Source organism: Misgurnus anguillicaudatus, chromosome 14, assembly GCF_027580225.2.
Source record: "Misgurnus anguillicaudatus chromosome 14, ASM2758022v2, whole genome shotgun sequence".
Lineage (NCBI taxonomy): Eukaryota > Metazoa > Chordata > Actinopteri > Cypriniformes > Cobitidae > Misgurnus > Misgurnus anguillicaudatus.
The window spans coordinates 24,274,118-24,299,443 of NC_073350.2; the positions used below are offsets into that span (position 1 = coordinate 24,274,118).

General features: G+C 39.0%; 1 protein-coding gene across 3 annotated transcripts in view; it reads right to left on the bottom strand.

Annotated features, from left to right (window-relative positions):
* igsf21a (immunoglobin superfamily, member 21a) overlaps nt 1-25,326 on the bottom strand; it is a 346,434-nt gene that overhangs the window by 160,027 nt on the left and 161,081 nt on the right. The window lies entirely within an intron of this gene.

The window sequence follows — 25,326 nt, forward strand, 5'->3', positions numbered from 1 at the left end:
GACCTATTATTTACAAATCATTTTGTTTTTGAGTGCGACTCTGTCTCCGCCAGATAAACTGAGCTACACGCAGTTAATTACGGAACCAAAACTCATATAATATTAAATATTTCCGCACGAGTTTTCCACCATGTGTCAAATCTGGTTTTCCAGTGTTTTTTTCAGTTTGTCTCGCAGTATTGACGTATAGCGGCCCTAGCCGGATTGTAATGCGCTATGGCAGCTAAAGGGAGTCTTCAAAGGGAAGTTCTTAAAGGGAATGTAAGAGAAAAGCTTTCAAAGATAAACTAAAAATGTCACTCGTATTCAAAGAGCGTGTGAAAATGCTCCCATCATGAATGTTTCCTTAAGACTTCTTTATTCACAGAGACATTACAGTGTCACGTTGAATTTGATCAAAACCTCATGGTCATGACCGAAACTCTGCTTTTAAAATGCGGCACTCAAAAATTGCACCCGCTAACATTACACATGAACATGTAAAGAGCTTGTAGCATTAGATTTGCAGACCATTTCTTGATGCAGTTCTTGAATCAGAGACTGTGTTTTTAATCCATTTGAGTTCTGTTCAACCAAATTCAGGAATTGTACTTATGTAGCTTATTGAATGTGCATCTATATACAGTATATATATACAATTTTATAAATAAATATTAATCCCCATGCATTTCATGATTTTCAACAGCAATTTTGATAACATGATAACATGACATGGAACACACTTTTAAAACTTGAAAAGTTTAATATTATTTAATGAAAATAATGCAACCTCTATGTATTTCTTAAAATAAGCCCACATTTTTTATTTTGGGGATTTTCCTCAAAACAAGAAATAAATACTTCTACACTTTTACAGAAGTTGTTAATGGGGCAATACCTTTTCAAAAAGTAAACTTTTGTACCTAAGGGGGTATTCACAGCTGTCTTGTTTGGTTCGACTGAATCAAACTCAAGTTCGTTTCCCCCCTTGGTGCGGACCTTTTGGGCAGGTGTGAATACAGCAATTAAACTCGGGTGAGGACCAAACAACCATACTGAGACCCAGCTGAAGAGGTGGACTCGGTCCGGGTAAAAGCGAACTCTGGTACAGTTGTTTAAAGGTCACATTCTTCCTGATCCCATTAGTTAGTGTGTAATGTTGCTGTAATAGCATAAATAATACCTGTAAAATGATAAAGCTCAAAGTTCACTGGCAGGCGATATATTTTCTTTAACAGAATTCGCCTTTCAATGCCTACAGCTAGGGGTTGGCGATATGACCAAAATCTTCTATCACGATAGGATTAATTTTATATCATGATAACGATATGTTTCAGGGTAGAGTTTTTTATGTTTTAATAAGGTTTAAATCTTTAATACCATAGAAATGTTCATAATTCTCACAAAAAACATACAAGCATAGAAAGAAGATAAAAACAAACAAAACTCAAGCTCTCTGAAGATAAACAGTCAATGATATAAGAATGATGATAAATAATTATGCATGTATGTATAGGCCTATATATATTTTTATTTAAGGTAGAAAAGTGATTTAATCAGGAGCAGTGAAAGATTTTCTCTCAATGCTGTTTGATTAACACGAGTGACAGACAGGAGCAAAATTAGGTAACTTCCCCTTTAAGACCAAAGTCCGGATCACTGTTACACATGCTCTTTCTCTCTTAGCTGTTTACTTTCTCTTAAGAGCTAACTGGTCGTGTTTATGAGGATGCTTGCAAAGACGGGAATTTTGACGCATTTTTTTTTTATTTAAGGCCAATAAAGCGGAAAAATGCTTACGAGCTTAATGAGCAGCGGTCGCGCGACTTGCGCGCTCCTCACAGACAGAAAGAACGCACGCATACAGATCTGTCATCTGTGTTTCAATGGCTTAAAATAACTTGTTTTAAAACTGCAGTGCTTAATTACGTATTCAAACGTTACGTTTTCGCGACCACGCGCACAGGAGCGTGACATGGGCGCGTAACCTCGATAGAAACGATAGTCCAAAATCTCTACCGGTTGACAAATTTCTACCGGTTAATTATGCCTACCGGTTTATCGCCCACCCCTACCTACAGCGAATGGCCGGTTTCAACTACAGCCCTCTACTTCCTGCTTCAATGACGTCACTAGAACAGTTTTTTGACTAAACTCTGCCCACATGAATACGTCAGCCGCCAGCTAAGCTAAGGGCTAGAGGTCTTCTCGGGTCCAAAGAAATGTACCCACCCCGAAATGACCCGAATCACTTTATACCCAAACCCGACGTGCATAAATATTTTTTTAAAGAAAGACCGACCAGAGACAAACCCGAAAAAATTAGACCCGAGTCCGACCCAAACTAGTGGCAATTTTTTTTTAACCCGACTGGACCCGAATGTAACCGGCACTGACGTTTGTGCATTCTGCAGACCCACACGCAGCAGTAAGACAGAAAGAAACTCCGGTGGCCTTGCAACCACTTTGGCGAGCTGCTCCATTTGTTTTACTTTGTTAAAACAGACGACGACACCAAGGTAACCGCTAAAATGTACATTTAAAATTGACTGACATGTCTGTCTCAACAAAAATTAACCTACCGCCAGCCACACAACGTCGCACGCGCTCTTGGCAAACAGATAAGGGGTTTGAAAAGGACATTGACGCACACACACAAGAGAGTTTGGGTCTTTTCGAGTCCGTTCTGCAAAAACACATTTATTTTAAATTAACCAAGATATGGGTCTCGGTCGGACCTTGGGTTTTCGGTTCTAAGTGGACCCGTGAAGACCTCTACTAATGGCAAGCTAAGCTAATGGCAAGCTAAGCTGCTTTTGAATCACAACACACTAAACAAACGACACTATCAGAACTCGATACGTATTTCTGAAGGAGGGACTTCAGAGAACAATGAAGACATCAGTCTGTTTTGAGGACAGTGAAAATAGCGCTATAGATATAAGTAAATTGTGCAAAAATTAAAGCCTTTTTTATGTGTGAAACATGAACACATGTTATATTGCGCACAGTAAATACAACCAAAGCTTAAAAAACACAGAAAGAACGGGACCTTTAAGGTGTGAACATGTCCCGACCTCGATTCGCCGCAAATGCAGTAAGGACTGCGCCTTATTTGGAGTTAATTGGGTCCCGTAGTTCTGTAGAGTTGCATTTTGGGAAAGTGTTGTGTTTGCTACATTAGCCATTCCAAAATGAGTCGTGGTTTGACATGGAGCTCCGAAGAGACACGCTGCCTGATGCAGATGCCCATATATCACAGCTACAGTACTAGAGAGGATGCATAAAATGCTGATGTGTTCAGCCAGTTTAGCGAACGGATGAAGGAAGGGAATTCAGCGGTCTCCCGCACAATGCCGTATAAAAATACAAAAAACACCAAATCAATATCCGAACAAAAATTGCATTACAAATGATCTCCATGACTTTGCACTTCCTGCTTTCCTCCCACCTGATAATTTCAGTCCAATGAATGGATGACCTTAAAGGGTCTATAAAGATAGTCTCTGGTATCCCCAGAATGCCTGTGTAAAGTTTCAGTTCAAAATACACCACAGATCTTTCATTATACGATGTTAAACATGGTCATTTGTGGCTGCAATGAAAAATGCGCTGTTTTTGTGTGTGTTTTTTTTAATGCAAAGAAAGCTTCTGTGCCCTTCCCCGTATGCAAAGTATGAGGTAGAGCACTTACACATGTGCTTTTGACTACATCAAAACATATGTCTCTGGAACAAAGTTAAACTACTCGTTCATAAGACGGAGTCTGTGAGCAGTTATAGTTGGGGCGTAATCAATGTGACATCACATTGCTAGGGGATCCCCAACAGCCTGTTTTGCATGACTGTTTATGCTTAAATGAGATTACACAAAGGAAAAATAGATAGATTTGTATAATAACAGGATATTTTTGCACACACACTGGTGACTAATTTTCTGATAGAAACACATTTAAAAGTGCATTGTCTAGGTTAGGGGGGCTTTCACACAAATGTGTTTTTTTTTTTTACAAATTTTAGTTCACTTGCCAAAAGGGCAGTGTAAAAGCAAAGCACACCAAACAAAAAATTTACATTTTATTTGGTCCGGACCAAATACTAGCAGAATTTCAGCAAATTAGCAAATTGGTACCTTAAAGTACTTTAAAGCAGTGGCAACCAGTGACTTCTTTTTTCAAGGGCGCTCAATGCAAAGTTTGTCACAACATGTATGTAGCCCGTCGTGTGTGTTTTTTTTTCAAAATATGTGTTCGGTGCATCAAGTGATCCCGTGTGCATCACGTGTCCTGTCATAATAAGTGCCTGCTGCAGACGCGTCTAAAGGGCTTTTGATAAAAGAGACGCTTGCGTTTGCCAGATATTGCATAATCTCATGCGTAATCAGAGTTTACTGTTAAGAGAGTGTCTTGTGTGTATTTTGTGAATGTGAGCGTCTCTTTTGTCGTTGACTGTTTTGACGCGTGTGCAGCGGGCACTTGTTTTGGCAAAACACGTGATGCACATGGTTTACATGAAGCAACAAACACATATTTTGAAAACGCAAGCAACACACATGACACTCCGTACACTTATTTTGAATAAGCGCCCCTCGGATGAGCATTCACGAGCCGCCACTGACTTAAAAGTACATTTCGGTACCAAAATGTTAAATATTAAGACCTTTATAAAAGGTACCGTGCCATTTGCACCTTTTTTTTTTTATAAACAATGGTGCTATAATAGGTTCTTCCTGGCAATGCCATTTTGGTTTCCTGAATGACCATTCAGTAAAAAGGTTCTTAAAGCAGACTTTTCTTCTTAGCTTGTTGTAATCTAAAAAGCAAAATTTTTGTGAAAAGAAAAGGGTTTTAATGGAACCGCAGTGCCAAAAAAGGTAACAAGTAGCATCTTTATCTTTTAAGACTGTATCTGCCAGTGGGATAAGAAATGCATAAAGTTAAAGGAATATTCCATTTTCTTAAAAGAAAAATCCAGATAATTTACTCACCACCATGTCATCCAAAATGTTGATGTCTCTCATTGTTCAGTCTAGAAGAAATTATGTTTTTTGAGGAAAACATTGCAGGATTTTATCATTTTAATGGACTTTAATAGACACCAACAATTAACACTTAACTCAACACATAACAGTTTTTTTCAACGGAGTTTGAAAGGACTATAAACAATCCCAAACGAGGCATAAGGGTCTTATATCTAGCAAAACGAGTGTCATTTTTGACAAGAAAAATAAAAAATAAACACCCTCAAAGCACAACTTCTCGTCTAGATCCGGTCCAGCGCGACCCAACGCAAATGCGTAGTGACGTAGCGAGGTCACGTGTTACATATATAAAACACACATTTGCAGACCATTGTAAACAATAAACTGACACAAAGACATTAATTAGTATCAGTTGACATACAACAACGTAGGAAGGGTCCTCTTTTAACACATTTGTAAACACTGGGGCGGAGTTTCGCGTTCGTCTTCTGTGACCTCTTGACATCATGACGTATTGCGTGGGGTCACGCTGGCGCATCACAACCGAGAAGTTGTGCTTTAAAAGTGTACATTTGATATTTTTATTGTCAAAAATGACAAACGTTTCGCTAGATAAGACCCTTATGCCCCGTTTGGGATTGTTTATAGTCCTTTGAAACTCCGTTGAAAAAAATTGTCACGTGTCTAGTTAAGTGTCAACCGTTGGTGTCCATTAAAGTCCATTAAAATGAGAAAAATCCTGCAATGTTTTCCTCAAAAAACATAATTTCTTCTCGACTGAACAAAGAAAGACATCAACATTTTGGATGACATGGTGGTGAGTAAATTATCTAGATTTTTCTTTTAAGAAAATGGAATTTTCCTTTAAGATTATTTTTTCTTGGTTTAATGAACTGCAGAACACCTTTAAAGCGAATGTATGTATGCCTCAATCTAAAGTAAATGCATTCTGTCATTAGGATATTGAAATATCTATAGTGGAAGACAAAACAAGTGTTCATATTGCTCAGTTGGTTTAGCATCGTAAAAGCAATCGATCAATTCGATCCCAAAAGTGTCTTTTAGCATTTACTCCAATCTAGCATTTAAAATACTTACAATCACATTAAACTAGAATGTCTTAAAACATCCCATCTTCTATTTGTATCTACTAAGTTAATCCTGTTAATGACACCCAACCACTCGGAGGACTCGGCTGGACACTTTAGCAGCTAATAAAATGGCTGCTTTGCAAAAGTAAGTAGGGATGAGTAAATGCATCCAACTCCAGTACCCCAGCACCTAAAGCATTGCTGATCCTACTACCTCTGTTATAGACTTTGCCTTGATTACAATAATTGTTTTCTATAGCAAAACTCTCATTAACAATATTGGACTCAAGAGTGCTGACTTCTCAGACTGCAGGAGTTTGACAGGCTTAACAGAATATTAATTGTTTGTGGCAGTTTACATGAGTACAAATTGAACCGTGTAAAACATTAGCCAATAAAAAATTGGACATTTACCCAGGCGGTGTTAATTATTGCTATCCTCAGACGCCGTTCAGATCATTGCATGCGCTGCATTCAATGTGTCAGTCAAATCTGTTGTCCCATCACGTTTAAGACGCGTGGTTTATTTGCATTCCGTGATTCAGGTTTGTAATTTCCCTGCAGGCCTTGACTTATCGTCTTATTCCCGTACTACAGAAAAAGCATGCCATAGCCTAAGGATAGAGCTTCAAGCATGGCTGCTGTTACAAAAGCATGAGTCCTTAGTCACGCTGAAAAAAAATGCTGTGCTGTTGGTTTTTCATAAGAAAATATTATATTATTGCATGTCTCACATGTATTCATATATGAAAGGGACTTATTAGTGTTTCTATGTGCTATGAGAAGGGATGCTCCGATCGATCGGCATCGGCCGATAATGGCATTAAATGACTCGATCGGTGCTCGCTAAATCTGCAGATCTCATAAACCGATCTTTCTGTTTACTTTTGTCATCAAAAGGATCCTGAATGCGGCTGCAATTTGAGGCATTTTTTAGGTAGCGCGAGAATTTTTACAACCCGTTGCTCATGTGCGACGTGCAGATTTGAATTTCTCTCTCTGCCTTTACAGAGATATGCATATTTTCTATGAGGACGCGCTCCGGTCAACAGTGCAACGCGTCTTCACATTCCCATCAAACAGCCTAATTCATCTCAATAAAATCACTCTCTGCTCTTGACTAAAGAACTGTTATAATTCATACGAATGCGGGTATATTTCATTCATACAGTAAAGACTGTGAAGTTTTATTTTAATTAGGTGACAAACGTTTTTAAAGAGATATTAAATATCTCTTGGCAGAATAAATATTTGTTGTGTTTATTTATTTGATTCTTTATTAAAACAAAAATAAACCTAATTACTGCAAGTAATATAACAAAGGCAACATCTGTGTTATTACTTTATCTAGAAAACATGTTAACAGTTACAGTCTTCAAAGAGCTTGCATATCAGCAAAAAAAATAAAAAATAAATCTGTATCGGCCAATCACATCACAATCGGTATCGTCTGCAAAAATCCTGATCGGAGCATCCCTAGCTATGAGTATTTTACCTTAAATTTTGTAAAAAAAAAATTATGTGCATTTCACCTTCTGCTACTGTAAACGTAAATTTCCTCCCGTATAATATTATGCCTTTATGTCATAAACAATAATGCTACCCAGCCTCACGAAATTATAGTCACGATACTGTCACGAATTTCCGTGTTTTTATGTGATTGTATCATGAATTTCTGTTTATGTGCCATTGTCATGTATTGGTTACTCAACCGCTTTTTCCAATTTTCAAACCAATCGCTTCGATTTAGGGTTAGACTTGGTGTTTGCGTTAGGATGTCACTTTAAGTATTGGATTATACTATTTTTCTGATTTTTTTATTAATATTTTCTGATTTTTAAACCATTGTTGCCTGGCGTTAGGGTTAGAGTTGGGTTTGGGTAAAGATGTCATTTTATGTAAATCTAACCCTAAACCGAAGCGACAATGGTAAGAAAATAGGACAAAAGAGTTGAGTAACCAATACATGACAATGACAAATAAACAGAAATTCGTGATACTATCACGAAAAGAATAAAAAAATTACGTGACTATAGGTACGTAATTTCGTGAGACTGGGCTGCTGTCAAGACTTTATGAGGGTTATTTAATACTGAGGTCTCTTAAGAAGGCCAGTTGCACATTTTGGCATTTTCCTCTCCACATACAGCTGATCCTTTATGTTCTTCCTTTCTTCAGGATATTTGATGCAAATGAAAGTGAGAGAGAGAGAGGATAGTAAAAAAAGGGTAATGCTATTTGGCCATAAGGGACCCACTTAGGAAATGTCTAGACAATACGAGAATTTCCAGAGTGTGCGTTTTTTTATGCTGCTGACATGGAAATGTTGATTTTTTCATTAAAGAACAAAAATAAAGGGAAGCTCGATGGTTCCTTAGAGACAAAGGAACCAAAGTAATTCATCATCGATGGACATTGCCGATTCGTGGCGTCAGCATTGTTGAGTTTGACCAGTGGCGGCTGGTGACTCTTTTTTTTGAGGGCGCTCGATGCGAAGTTCGTCACAATATGTATGTAATCTCATGCGTAATCAGAGTTTACTGTTAAGGGAGTGTCTTGCGTGTATTTTGTGAACGTGAGCGTCTCTTTTATCATAAACTGTTTTGATGCATGTGCAGCAGGCACTTATTTTGACAAAACACGTGATGCACACTGGATCTCTCGACACGCAGGACACATATTTTGGAAAAGGGAACCACACACATGACACTCCGAACACTTATTTTGAATTAGCGCCCCTCGGATGAGGAGTAACGAGCCACCACTGAGTTTGACGCAACGTGGCAGCAACCAATGCGAGTGCAGACCATCCGATAGAGTGGTCAGATACTGTAGGTAATATGGCGTTAGTACAGATAAACAGCACAGAAACTTTGCAACCTAGTGCTGTCAATCAGATTGCAGCAAACAGGATATCTTGGGTCAAGACTTAAAGCCGACAAGATAGCAAACACATAAGTCATTGTATACGGCCTAGAATGCCCACCAGTCACATTCACTCCAAGCAATGCAATAAGCCGGTACAAGGATCTCTCAGCACCTGCCCCCATCTTGACAGGCAAACTCACACCTGTTATATCCTATCAGTTCTCACAATCCTAGATGGGTTGTACTGAGCTACCGAGAAAAATGTGGACTAATGGATTCTGCTAGGAAAACAGAACTCCAGGGAGCACAGAGGCATAAATGTTTACGGTTTCGTGGCACGGGACACACAAGACGTGACATTCATGTTGGCAGCATCGCAAAGCGAAACAGACGAGAACACCATAAAATCTCCCCATTTTGGGTGAACTTTAAAGGGATAATTCACCCAAAATTGAAAATAATGTCATTAATGACTCACCCTCATGTCGTTCCAAACTCGTAAGACCTTCGTTCATCTTCAGAACACAGTTTAAGATGTTTTATATTTAGTCCGAGAGCCTGCTGACCCTTCATTGAAAATCTATGTACGGTATACTGTCCATGTCCAGAATGGTAATAAAAACATCATCAAGTACTCCATGTGACATCAGTGGGTCAGTTAGAATGTGTTGAAGCATCGAAAATACATTTTGGTCCAAAAATAACAAAAATTACAACTTAATTCAGCATTGTCTTCTCTTCCGCGTCTGTTATGAAGTGCATGCGCGAGACTAAAGTCATGTGACTGCAGTGACGTGGATGACGTGTTATCCTCAGACATGTTTGCAAAGTTTTTTTTTTCAAAGTTACAGCATGCGTCTCCCTCAGACTGTAAACGAAACCCGAGCGCACAAAAAAACAACAGCTGGGGCGCACCAGATAACACGTCAGCCGCGTCACTGCAGTCATGTGACTTTAGTCTCGCGCATGCGCTTCACAACAGACGCGGAAGAGGAGAAAATGCTGAATAAAGTCGTAATTGTTATTTTTGGACGGAAATGTATTTTCGATGCTTCAACACATTCTAACTGACCCACTGATGTCACATGGACTACTTGATGATGTTTTTATTACCATTCTGGACATGGACAGATTTAAAAGTATTAAAATGCTTTTAAACTATTGATAATTTTTCATAATTGATACGCAATGCTCTAAAAATGTATTCTTTTCTTTCATATTTGTATCATTACTTAACGAAACTGAATGATAAAAACATCACTAGACACATTTGTTTTCTTCATCTCATTCTTTTGACAGGCTTAATTTTTTAAAATTCATATTCCACATGCACCCTGGGCTTTACACACCCCCGACTGGGAAAAATGCCACTGAGCATGCAGATGGAGGAAAAAAGAGATCCTCTCGAAATCTTCCTGTTTTCCTTCACTACCACTCATCTTCTCTCATTATTCTGTGTCTTCAAGTCTCTGGGAGTCTGCGGCAGGCGAGGGGGCTGTCAGAAAGAAGACATGAAAAAAGCTATTGTTTCCTCTCCATGCACAAGCCCAGGGAATTGAATCCTGCATATGCACGAATCACAGCCTGAAAGAGTGAAAACCCACATAAAAAAAACAGAGCAAGGAAAATAAAGAGTTTGCCATCGGAAAAAAAAGGCTGTATTGTTTAAGCGCTACATACGTGCTTTCGGGCTTCGGCTGGCCCAATTTTTCAACCCCACACGCCATGACAATGCTCCAAAATCTGCCTAGTAGGCAGTATTTTAAGGCACGATTATGCGGCAGTCTAGTTTGTTTTGGTCAAAAATGTATGGCATCTTTGCCAGTGACCTCCAAAGTTAAAGCAATCCCAGAATGCATTGCAATGACACATAAAATGAGATTATCATCATTTTAGATTTCATTTAAACGGACCAAAAGCCTCGGGTCAGAGCAGACTCATGTTTGTTTGGCTTTTATGCAGAATCTATACACAGATTAGATAAGTCACCCTACTTTTGAAATTTCTGAAATGCATCAGTAACCACTGACTCCAAGACTTACTGAATCAAAATCGAATTTTACAAAAAAATGCAACTCTACTTAATGAGTTTTCATTTCAGTCCCTATCCCCCCTTAGAAGGTAGTATGCAGAAAGCAAAAAGTAAGCATCTAACTAGATTTTAAAGCCTACGGACTGAGCATCAGTGTGTTTGTTGGCGCAATAACACGTCACTTGTCATTGAGCCATCACTCGTAACTACTGGAGCTTCAATGTTTTCTCACAGGTTAATGGTTCTTGGAAGAATCAATACGTAAAGCATCTGGGTGATATGTGATGAAGTGCACAATTCGGAAGAGACACGGAAACGGAGGAAACATGACCCTCGAGGAATGAGACTAACTAACTGTCCCTTGCAAGGCTTGCAGCAATAATGAAAAGCTATCCTGAGTGCCCTTCTAAGACACTATATAAATCACTCCGGCTACTACAACCAGGCACCACGCTGCCCCTGAGGGAAAGAGAGAGAGAAAGGGAGACATGCATTATTTACCAACAGAAACTGCAATATCAACTCCTTTTCCCCCAGCTTGGATCCAGTCGGACTGCGATTGTCCTGTGCCAAGTGCACAATGGAAGTCATGGGAGAGAGAGATATGTGATAGATCACTAAATCTGCTCTGCACTTCAGACTGTACAGTTGTCTGGATGAACTGTTAAAGTCTTTGTTTATCTTTTACAACAAGTTGAGGAGGGCTGACCGGAAGGCTATTACATTATTAGAAATGTCCTAAGTGGCACATCAGCAATTTCACAGTAAAACAAATCAGACAGGGCACAGATCCCTCCAACAAACTTTTATCCCACAAGACAAACAACCGTAACAGACTGTAACTTTTGTTCTTTCTGTTTGTTCCCCCCTAAAACATGCACATTTGCTTTTACCATGGTAAAGTTTGTACCTTTCTGCTTAACTCCTCAAATATTGGAAAGCAAACGTGCCAATATCATATAATTTGGCAGAATTATGATATTGTTAATTAACATCCATTAAAGCTATAACAAAGATTCAATGGGTGTCACACAGATAAAAAACTAAGCACAAGAATACATAGTGGATTATTGTGTTTGGTAAAAAGCCCTAGTTTAATATTTTACAATCTGCATTTGGCAATTTATGCAGATGGTTTGATTTGGGCTTTATCCAGTTTCTGGAGCTTAACCCACCTTTCCAAGCCTTTCTCACCCATAGCCATGTAAAGACAAGCTGTGTAACTGCAGCACAATTTATAAACTAATTGGGATTACCATTACATGTGAGATAATTACATGATCACCAAAAGGTTCAATTACAGCTGTTCATTTGTGCTCTTTCGGCAGCATGTTTGGTAAAAAAAATACAGTGGTGAATTAGAGATTTCATAAATGTGATAAATTGATGTGCCGTTTAGCCATTCGTTAGGGGTGTGACGAGATCTTGTACAACGAGATTTACATAAGATTTACTATTTACATAACATTTACATAAAATGACATCCTTACCCAAACCCAACTCTAACCCTAATGCCAGGTGACAATGGTTTAAAAATCATAAAATATAAAAAAATAAATCATGAGAAAGGTATAAACCAATACTTAAAGTGACATCCTTATGCAAACACCAAATCTTACCCTAAACTGACAAAACAGTTGAGTAACAAATGCGTGACAATGACACGTAAACAGAAATACGTGACATGTTCACGCAAAAAGGCAGAAAAACGTGCCAGTGTCACAGAAAAGACTCACAAATTTACATGACTATAGGTACATACTTTCGTTGCAGTGTCAGATGTGAAGTGTCTCAGCAAATTAAACTGACTTTACATGATTTTATCTCTGCATGTTCTTGCTAAAAAGAATAACAGTGGCTGTATCATTTTTATTGGAAAAAATTTGACAAATGATATAGATTTAAATAGTTTTAAACGTTGTTTGGCTAAAAGTAAGTGTTTTCTCAATCTAAAGTGGAAGTAACAGAAGCGGGTCCATTAGCGCACCCTGCAGGCATTTGTTATAATACATAGTGCTGTTTTTATTACAAAGGCTCCGTATTACTGTAATGTGTTAACTTGTTTTGATGCTTTATTTAAACCAATTATTATTGCATCATCATTATTATGTAATTTTAAAGGGATAGTTCGGCCAAAAACGATATCAAACCCATGATTCACTCACCCCCAAGCTGTCCGAGTTGCACATGTCCATCGCCTCCCAGACAAACACATTTTCGGATATTTTAGAAAATATTTTAGATCTTTCAGTTGATTAAATGTAATATTACGGGGTCCAGCCACAGTCCACGACCCTCAAGTCCAAAAAAAGTGCGTCCATCCTTCACAAATTAAAACCAAACGGCTCCAAGCAAAGGTCTTCTGAAGGTAATCCGTGCGGTGTTGTTGTAGAAATATCCATATTTAAAATTTTATTAACGTAATTAACTACCTTCCGGTAGTGCCGCCATCTCTGAAAAACGATGGACATATGCAACTCGGACAGCTTGGTGGTGAGTAAATCATGGGTTTAATATCATTTTTGGCCGAACTATCCCTTTAAAGGTTCTTGCTCACTTTTTTGCTCAATTTTAAAGGTTATTGCTCTATTTTTATTACAAAAAATATCAAATTACTTAATTTTCAATTAGCAAACTAATTGTTAGGGTAAGTCCTAGATTAGTTAACACATTTTGTGATTTTAGTTTCCCCATTCATTTATTTTATCATTAAGGATTTTAAAAAATCCTTGTTCTCGTGAACCCAATCTTGTGTCTCGTCTCGTGGATTAAGTGTCTTGTCACACCTCTACTAACAACATAACTCCCATAATTATTTGTGATAAACATTATTATTATTTAGTTTTGGACGTTTAAAACGTACTATGGAACTGCTTTACAAAAAGTAAACCTTGAATATAAAATCTATTAATCGTCAAGAATAACCACAATTTTAATATCAATAAAGCACAATTATGTTTTTTGACGTAATCGTGCACCCCTGTTCTACAGTGTCTGAAATAATGTATTTTTTAATGAATGCAATAATGTCATGAACATAAGAACTAAGAAAGTCAATTATTAGTATATTAATATTAGTATTGTGTTCTTTGATAGGCTGGAACGCTGTCCATGGTACTGAACTATTCATTCTTAAAGGGATAGTTCACCCAAAAATGATAATTCTGTCATCATTTACTCACTCTCATGTTGTTACAAATCCGTATAAATTTCTTTGTTCTGATGAACACGAAGGAAGATATTTTAAGAAATGTTTGGGAAGAAACCGTTTGTGGACACAATTTACTTCCATAGTAGGAAAAAATAATACTATGGAAGTAAATGGGGTCCACAAACAGTTTGGATACAAATATTTCTAGAAATATCTTCCTTTGTGTTCATCAGAACAAAGAAATTTAGACAAGTTTGTAACAACATGAGAGTGAGAAAATTATGACAGAATTTTCTTTTTTGGGTGAACTATCCCTTTAAGAATGAATAGTTCAGTACCATGCAGCGCTCCAGCCTATCAAAGAACACAATACTAATACTATACTAAGACACTTAACATTAGGGATGCACCAATATATCAGCCTTTAATCAGTATTGGCAGATGAAAGGATTTTATTTCAGTATGGACATCAGCCAATTGTTTAAAAACAGGTGGTAATCATGACAGATTATATCCTGGCAATTAAAATGGGTGCATCAAAATCAATCAAAAACGCATCAGAACTCTCATTAATATGACAAAAGAATTCCAGGTTGTACTCTCTGCACTTCTAGGATTTCACAACATAATAATTTGAAACAAGCATTAAAAATCCAACTATTGGACTAATTTTGTATCAGTGCACGCCTAACTAATATGCAAATACCATTGATTTTACTGTCACCCCAACTCATTCATTTTTTTCTTTTCCCTTTCAGCAATGGAAGAATTACATTCAATGTGCCAACCAAAAGCAAAACAATGCCATTGCAGGTTGAAATAGGACAACCTTACACCCGAAAATAATGTTTAACATTGAACACTTACTTGAGTGAATCAAGAAACATTATAGTGCGAGTCAAAGTGGCAGAGCTGATAGGAAAAACAGATGCAAAGCCCAACAGTCTATTGGTTAAATTAAACAAGCACTGTAATAAAGTTTTTTTGTTAAAAAGGCTGTTGTGCTTGGCTGCTTTGTGTTATATGTGGCCACCAATGAAGTTGCATCATGAAGCCCTAATAACCTCACAATGTGAAGTCAAAGAATTTTTAAGCACACAATTCTCTAAGAGATCACACAAAATGGATCAAACGTTCACACACAAGGGAACATGAAAGGACTCAAAACAATTTTCTCTTAAAAATCACTCTAACGCATTTATTATTTAACACGAGTCTATGCAAAGGAAAGATCTAAAATGCCTAAATAATTGGATTCTTTAGGTAAGATGGAACAATAAAAAGTTATATAAGACTCACCTTTATAACCTATATTTGCTATATGGGTATCTCCATGTGTACCTTAACTTGTCAAAACGAGCATCTGCCATATGCACAACAGATGGTGCGACAGAAATTCTTGAATGTTCAGCTGCACACATCACCACACTGCTTGTTCCAACTCAAGGACTATTAGAACGGAAAGAATGGTTAGGTAGCAGAAATGCCACACCAGCTAAGACTCATCTCCTCCATCTGCGCGGTACTTTGAAGTTTTTTTTTTTTTTTTTGGTTTAAGATCTTACAAATCCTTGATCTCACTCTAATATCAATTCCTATGTTTTCTGTACTGTAAAGATACACCGATATTAAGAAGCCCATTAATACCGTCGCTGTATTATTCCTGTCTGAAAGCTTTTTCTTTATTCAGCGTGTCCAAACTTGCTCTCCGGTGTGCAGAAACAGGACAATAGAAGGAAAATCTCAAGGGTTTGGAAACAGCCTCCAGCACAATGCCCTGAAGACACATTAAGCTCCCTCGTCTAATCAATTCTATCGGAGAATGCGTTTGATGATGGTAGCATCTTGTTCCAACAGGCACCTTTGGGAATATGGGGGCCTTGGAACACGCAAACCTCTACAACAAATCAATCGAGCTTCTTTCTGCCAAGAGAAGCTGATGTCACGGCCCTATCTTCACAACCCAGCTGCTCTTCATCTCAGCTCATCTTCCTGTCACTTCTCTGAATTTGATTCATCAGGGCTTTTTTCTGGCCGCTCATTTACTGCTCCGGGAAAAATGGCTTGCGTCTTAGATACTTTAACGGCCTGTAAAAACAGCTCAAGGGAAGCCTCTGACAGATTTATCTGATACTATGAATTTTCCTAATGTTTATGTATCTCTGGCGTTTTATGCAAGGCTGTGAATGAGGTAATTGAATCGGTAAATGGCGAGCCATGGAACGCCGGCGTTTTGTTCCAAGGCAGATCTTTCGCAAACACTTGAAAACGAGGAAGGCAGTATTATACTGTAAATCAAAAGATGCGTTTATCATACATGATTGAGAATCTGAGAACAATGATTTATTTTGGAAAGGCCAAATATACAAACCATGCAAAAAGTCTTCGGGTATTACACTTTTGCAAGCACACACACGTGCTCATTAGCACACAATAGTTTTATACACTTATTAACCTGAAAAATAATTAAAATAACTCATTCCCTGAGAGCATTTTTTGAGATTTTCACAAAAGTTTCACAAAATGCTGTTAGGGTTTTGGACAGATGAACCCAATAGCAGACGATGAAGGGGTAACAAAAGACTTTAATATAAAACAAGACAAAAACAAAAGCCCACGTGGGGGCATACACCAAAGACAGACACAAAACACAGGACTAGACTATTAAACTCTTGACTTGACAATACTAGATACTTGACTGGAAACAACTAGACAACGCTGACAATACAAAATGAACCTGCACAGAAACAAGGACAAGAGAACGTTATATAAGAGAAACTAAACAAGATAACGAGGAGGGAACAGGTGATGTGAATAAGTAATAATTAACAATAAGCAGGAGGACGAGGGAGCGGGGACAAATGACAAGACACCGGAGGTACATGCCCAAACACAAAAACAAGGCATGAACCTCCACACAAGGCTAGGGACTGCCAGAACTCTGCCACCATGACAAAATACAAAATTTAACAAGACTTCAAGGCAGAGTCCTGACAGTAGCCCTCTCTCAAAGGACGCCACCTGGCGTCCAAAAAGAGAACACACAAGACAAGAAAACATGACAGATAACAACATGACCAGACAATGAACACATCAGAATAAAACATAACAAAAGGTGCCAAAAACAAGATAAATACGGAACTAAATCAGACACAAAAGTCCATGGCAATAATCAAAACAGTCCAAGGGGGCTTGGGTGGTGGAGGCTGCAGCTGATGCGCGGGCTCGGTGGGCGGCGCGGACTGCGCGGGCTCGGTGGGCGGCGCGGACTGCGCGGGCTCGGTGGGCGGCGCGGACTGCGCGGGCTCGGTGGGCGGCGCGGACTGCGCGGGCTCGGTGGGCGGCGCGGACTGCGCGGGCTCGGTGGGCGGCGCGGACTGCGCGGGCTCGGTGGGCGGCGCGGACTGCGCGGGCTCGGTGGGCGGCGCGGACTGCGCGGGCTCGGTGGGCGGCGCGGACTGCGCGGGCTCGGTGGGCGGCGCGGACTGCGCGGGCTCGGTGGGCGGCGCGGACTGCGCGGGCTCGGTGGGCGGCGCGGACTGCGCGGGCTCGGTGGGCGGCGCGGACTGCGCGGGCTCGGTGGGCGGCGCGGACTGCGCGGGCTCGGTGGGCGGCGCGGACTGCGCGGGCTCGGTGGGCGGCGCGGACTGCGCGGGCTCGGTGGGCGGCGCGGACTGCGCGGGCTCGGTGGGCGGCGCGGACTGCGCGGGCTCGTTGGCAGCGAGCAAAGGAGCAGAAGTTGAGGTGACGGACTCGGGACCGGGCATCCCGTAAACAGGCTTAAACCAGACGGCGGCCAACCCAAGAAACCGGCCAATCACAGCAGCAATCTCTCTGCAGCCCGGATCCGGCTTGATGAGGGCTCTCCAGAGCTCAGCGAAGAGTGTGGATCGAGTCTTGCCCCTGAGCCAGTCCGGAACTGGGCGTACTGCGATGGGCAGTAAAACCCATGCAGGAGATGAAGCTGTTGACCCCGACACCGTCGCTGGGTTCAATCGTGGCAGGTTCATTCTGTTAAGGTTTTGGACAGATGAACCCAATAGCAGACGATGAAGGGGTAACAAAAGACTTTAATATAAAACAAGACAAAAACAAAAGCCCACGTGGGGGCATACACCAAAGACAGACACAAAACACAGGACTAGACTATTAAACTCTTGACTTGACAATACTAGATACTTGACTGGAAACAACTAGACAACGCTGACAATACAAAAATGAACCTGCACAGAAACAAGGACAAGAGAACGTTATATAAGAGAAACTAAACAAGATAACGAGGAGGGAACAGGTGATGTGAATAAGTAATAATTAACAATAAGCAGGAGGACGAGGGAGCGGGGACAAATGACAAGACACCGGAGGTACATGCCCAAACACAAAAACAAGGCATGAACCTCCACACAAGGCTAGGGACTGCCAGAACTCTGCCACCATGACAAAATACAAAATTTAACAAGACTTCAAGGCAGAGTCCTGACAAATGCCTTCTAGGAATTTTTTCTTCTAAAAATATATAAATATACAAATATATCAAATGACAGAACAGACCCTCTGCTTTCAAACAAACAAACGTTTCAGGAAAACGGGGGGGAAAAACGTTTCATCCTATCTATTTTTTCTCTGCTTATAAACTCTTAAATATGGATATTTGTCTTTAAAAATACTTTTTTTAGCAAAAAGTTAAAATAATTGCATTTTTGTGAAGGAATTTTGTTAAAGATCAAATTCAGAATGATTATCAAAACATACACAGAGTTTAAAATTAGTAAATAATGTTTTGGCTTCAGTTTATTCATAAATTGGCGGTAATCCAAAAAATTCATAAATAATCGCGGTATTGCAAAAAATCCAGATAATTTACTCACCACCATGTGATCCAAAATGTTGATGACTTTTTTGTTCAGTCGAGAAGAAATTATGTTTTTTGAGGAAAACATTCCAGGATTTTTCTAATTTTAATGGACTTTAATGGACCCCAATATAAATGCAGTTTAAAATTGCAGTTTTAAAGGACTCTAAACGATTTCAAACGAGGCATAAGGGTCTGATCTAGCGAAACGATTGTCATTTTTGGCAAGAAAAATAAAACAATATGCACTTTTAAACCACAGTGCGACCTCACGTAATACGCCTCAGTGTTTACAAGTGTGGAGAAAGAGGACCGTTCCGACAATGTTGTATGTCGAATGATACTAATAAATGTCTTTGTGTCAGTTTATTATTTAAAATGGTCTGCAAATGTGGGTTTTTATATATGTAACATGTGACCTTTCGACATCATTACGCAATTACGTGAGGTCGCGCTGGCTCGTCACACGGCCGGAGGATGAGGGGAGGTTGTGGTTTAAAAGTGCATGTTTTTTATTTTTCTTGCCAAAATGACAATTGTTTCGACTAGATAAGACCCTTATGCCTCATTTGAAATCGTTTAAAATCCTTTGAAACTGCAATTTTAAACTGCATTAAAACTGTTCAGTTTTGGGGTCCATTAAAATGAAAAAAAAAAAATCCTAGAATGTTTTCCTCAAAAAAAAAAAAAAAAACAATTTCTTCTCGATTGAACAAAGAAAGACATCAACATTTTGGATGACATGGTGGTGAGTAAATTATCTGGATTTTTGAAAATGGACTCATCCTTTAAGTTCAGAAGAATGCCATCTAGTGGTCGGGATGTAAACTCCAAATGAAACAGCTGCCATGAATCTTGTATGATTTTTATTTTTAAAATATCAATATTGCATTTTTGAGAATCTATATTTTGCCAAACAAAATATCACCTTACTCGCATATCAATATTTTCTTACACCCCTATATATACCATCATAAATATACAAAGCATAAATAAAAAAACATGCGAATACAGCATATACACATTAAAGAAAACATAGTTATTAGGATACTGTCACCAAAATCACAAAAAAAATTCTGAGAAAACTGTCAGATAAAATACTCCAAAAATGATCCCAAGCAGTTATTGGGGCAATACCCTTTATAAATGCCATTATATAGGTATAAATATGTATACATTTAGTAAAAAATATGTAGCTTTGATGTATAAATATGAATTCTTTAGGAGCAAAAGTGTCATTTTTGAAAGGGCACCACAGCTACAGACCTTTTTTTACCATTTTTAGAGGGTGTGAACATTTAAGATTTAAAAACCACTTGCATTCCCTCTCCAAAAGTTTTTGTTTAATGCATGATTGAGAAAGGTGTGCTTTTCACAGAATGGGAAATGCATGAAGAACAGATCTATTTAACCAGAGTATGTAAGCTAATAATCTCCAATGCATAGTATATTCTCATATCCTCCTAAGTAATGCTTGATTTGACCATGGCTCTTCACACAGGACGTGTGCGTTACCTGATAACTGCATTCAGTTTTCATTCGAGACATCCTGTTGACAGTATTAGCCAGAGTAGCTTGATTTGATCAGACACATTACAGCGATATCAAACTGATCTGGGACCAGGAACCAGCACAGATCTTTACCCACATCTGTGACTGAGTGATTTAGCGCCTCTGCGTATATGTCAAACAGATCACAAAAGGTCCTTTAGGGTTATAAAAAGGTAGGAAATAATTGGTTCTTTAAATAAACTTTGACTGAACGGTTCTTTGAGGAACCAAAAATGGTTCTTCATACTTTATTTCTTCACAGCACATTTATTTTTTAAGAGTGGAACAAGATTAGCCCATGCAACTTTTTAATTGAAAAACTCTGTTTCATGCTTGGCAAAATCATTCAGTGTGATCAAAAGCAACTTTGACAGCCAATGTAACTTAATCTAATGCAAAAGGATTGATACGAGACCATCAAATATACATTTTGACAAAAATGTCCCATTTAGAAATCAGCCCTTCATGGAGGTCCCTGTCTGGAAATAACATCAAAGCCTTTTGGGAATCTTTTGGGGATCAATGAATAATTGCATTAGTCTCATACTGTATGTTGCATGTCAGTCTCCCCCAGTAAGACAGCTCATTAAACTCACAGCTTCTGTGTCTGGGAAAGAGGCAAAATGCATTCATATGTGAAGCAGATTTTATGAGAAATGCACGGTGGAGAAAAAAATAACCCCAGAATTTAATTATGCTGAATCTTAATCTCCCCTTGTCTCCACAGTCACGGCGTTTCTGAATATGCAACTACAATCTTTATAAAGTCCTCAAAGCTGCAAGGCTGCAGTGATTCATTTAAACTCCCCAAGCAGGAGGAAACCACTGCATTATGTCTACGTTTGCTAAAAAGCATGCAAACATGTCTTGGAAAAAAACTCATACAGTCATTTGCATAGCCAACAATATATAATGATGCAAGATATGGGACAGGCCTCAGAGGACGAACCAAGCATTTATTCCCGTAATATGGTGCGTGTTGAACACAGTAAGCATTCTTGTCAACAATTAAAGTTGGGAAAACATGGGGTGCTCCTAATCTGGATATGTAAAAGAGAGCGAAAAATCGTTTCTTTGTTGCAACTTGGCTCAGGTTGGTACAGTCATTAGCGCAATGCGAATAAAATATATATAATCCAGGCACCAACTCAGGTCTGGAGAGCCCAATTTGGATTCAGTGATGCAGTGTTATTCTGACAAAATTAAAATAATCATAGACTTTCTTGGAGAAAAAGCACACCTGCAAGCAGATGAGAGCATATGGTTTATTCTTATACTGTAGTTCAATAGAAGCCTAATTATGGGCTTGAAACAGACTGGAAAGATTTTAGAAGGTGCTGTTTGACATTTCAGTGCCCCCCTATGACTTAAACCTTTCTTGAAACAAACAGGCACTAAACAAGGAGATGAAGAGAGCAGATAATGGTTATGTGGTTATGTCTTAGTACTGTATTATCATTGTGGGTAAGCACTGAATGTTTTATTTTCAGCCCTGCTATTTTTCCAAGTTTATATGGCAGACAAAGTCTAATCTTTAAAAAAATCTAGAAAAAAATCGGACTCACCTAAAGTATTATTAGGAACAACTGTTCAATTTCTCATTAATGCAATTATCTAATCAACCAATCACATGGCAGTTGCTTCAATGCATTTAGGGGTGTGGTCCTGGTCAAGACAATCTCCTGAACTCCAAACTGAATGTCAGAATGGGAAAGAAAGGTGATTTAAGCAATTTTGAGCTTGGCATGGTTGTTGGTGCCAGGCGGGCCGGTCTAAGTATTTCACAATCTGCTCAATTAGTAGGATTTTCACGCACAACCATTTCTAGGGTTTACAAAGAATGGTGTGAAAAGTAAAAAACATCCAGTATGCGGCAGTCCTGTGGGCGAAAATGCTTTGTTGATGCTAGAGGTCAGAGGAGAATGACTGACTGATTCAAGCTGATAAAAGAGCAACTTTGGCTGAAATAACCACTTGTTACAACCGAGGTATGCAACAAAGCATTTGTGAAGCCACAACACGCACAATCTTGAGGCGGATGGGCTACAACAGCAATAGATCCCACCGGGTACCACTCATCTCCACTACAAATAGGAAAAAGAGGCTACAATTTGCACAAGCTCACCAAAATTGGACAGTTGAAGACTGAAAAAATGTTGCCTGGTCTGATGAGTCTTGATTTCTGTTGAGACTTTCAGATAGTAGAGTCAGAATTTGGCGTAAACAGAATGAGAACATGGATCCATCATGCCTTGTTACCACTGTGCAGTTTGGTGGTGTAATGGTGTGGGGGATGTTTTCTTGGCACACTTTAGGCCCCTTAGTGCCAATTGGGCATCGTTTAAATGCCATGGCCTACCTGAGCATTGTTTCTGATCATGTCCATCCTTTTATGACCACCATGTACCCATCCTCTAATGGCTACTTCCAGCAGGATAATGCACCATGTCACAAAGCTGAGTACTGCCCTCTTCAGGTTGAACGGTGGCTACTGCAGTTGAATTTTCCTATTGGATGTTGGGTACAAAAAATACGTCGTGACCACGCCCTTGTTACGATCCCATCACTATGAGCTTAGTTCGTCCCCTCTATCTCCGTTGGGATCTGCCCACTTTTCTTGCATTTTTCAAATATTGCCAGTGGGTGGAGTCAGGCTCTGACCAGGGGTTTAGTTACTCTTTAAGTTATTTCTTACAGTGTAGAAAAACACTTTATGACACTTCCTCGCATTATTCTGAAAATAAATAAAGGGGTGTGAGGGGCCTCCAACATAAATTCTGCCTAGGGCCTCCAAATATCTGACTGACTGAAGCAATAGAAAAAAAAACTTTAGAAGAAAGAAAATCAAGGCTAACAGTAGTCTTTCATCTTAACTGGGACGTTTTTAATTGTTTCATTTTTATTTATTAACTTCCTGGCTTGGCCCTAATTAGCTAAATGCTAGCAGTAGGAAACTTGGTTGAAATTCATTTTAAGTTTGTTAACATCTTCATCAGTTCATAATTATAACCCCCCTAATTCTTAGTAGTGGATGATATACTGTATTATCCTCAAAACAAACAACATAAATCATTAAAATATGCTTTCATTAAAGGAGCGTATTTTCAGAAGAATACAGAGAGGGTTCCAAAGACACGGTTCTCTGCACATTTCCTAAACGTCTCTGCTTAACAACTTTGGCTTTAGTGACCAATAAATAAATCTTTCTTTTCATTAAGGTCAAACGTTTTGCATACCCAAAGTCCCTTTAGAGAAGTCGTGCCATAGGCGGGCACATTTGCAACGTCTTCAGTCATGCAAGACTAAAGTCTCATCTACTTGAATGGGAAAAAACAGATAGTTCTATAAGTGTGTGCTAAATCCCAATTAAACAACATATTTCACACTAACTTTTGTTTCTTACCATCAAATTGCACTTTTCCAATGTCATTTCACAGGGATCCCACACCTTAGTTAACTTCAAATTCAACGACCTTTCAAGGACTTTCCAGGTTTAAATTCAAGGACTAAAATGTGGAGAAACATTTCAAGGGAGAGCAAGGTTACATTGTGTTACCTTTCGTGGGGAACTCGTGCTGCGTCACTGCGGTGACACTTTGGGGACGCCTCTATAGGGGTAAGTGCATCTCAAATTCAACCAATGGTGAGGCTTAACAACAAAGACAGGGTGACGTGGGAGCCAGGAAGTATATCGCTATCTGAAATATTGCCAAAGACGTTACAGGGAGGCAGCAAGTATGGCAAGGGAGACACAGGGCCTCGTTCCCTTCTCAGGGAACCAAAGTTACATACGTAACCCGAGACGTTTTCATTTGTCAAACAAATGAATTTTGGTATGAATCAACATTCGCATACAGAAGATATAAGCATTTAAAGCAAACAGTTTAGCACATGTGCTTAAAAAGTCTAGAATGCAATGTATGTCGCTTTGGATTAAAGTGTCTCTTAAATGCATTCAGTAAATGTAAAAGTTAGTCATCAGCTTTGTGCTTTAATGACGGCATGCACTCAAGCTGACTCCACACAATAATTCATACACAATGGTCTCAGACTTTTATACTACATGTTCATGTATGTGTGTGTGTAAGCCTGTTAGATGTGCTTTTCTTGCCTAGCTTTTGATTAGCTGCCTGTCTGTGCAATGGAATGCTATAGGGACAAAATTGTTTTCCAAAGCAATTTGCAATTTAGACAAAATGTCATCAGCCCTATTGGATCAAATTACAGGCATTAGTCAGACGCCATTTCTATTCACACCTCTCATTTAGATCTGATGTCTATAATTCTCGGCTTTCAAGTCAAGTCCTGACGTAATTCATTTTCTTGCCAACGGTCTGCAAGGTCCAATACTCCCATCAAGCAAGTCACAAATTTCTGAGACATACAGAAGTGAAAAACAGACAACAGTCAATATTTTCCGACCATGACAATTTGCACACAAACATAACGCTTTGACTTTGCAGACAATCGATTATTACTGCATAAACATGGGCACCATCAGCAGAGTACAAAGGAATGAAGAGACAAAATCAGACTGATATATGTATTAGAAAACAGCACAGCTAATCTTTGACTCTGAATCAATAAACTTTGAAAAGTTTAATACCCCATCTTGAATCGGCTACTAAACGCTACTAGCATCTTTTGTTTCACAAAGATCTAAGCGAGATGAGAACTGGCATCAACATTAATATTTGAAATAATGCAGTTCAACAGTGCCATGCAATTGTCGCTACACAAGCAGTGACTTATGGGAAATGGCAGAGCTATGTGATATTAGCACTTGTTGAGTTATTGCTTTAGATAAAATCTCATAACTGTC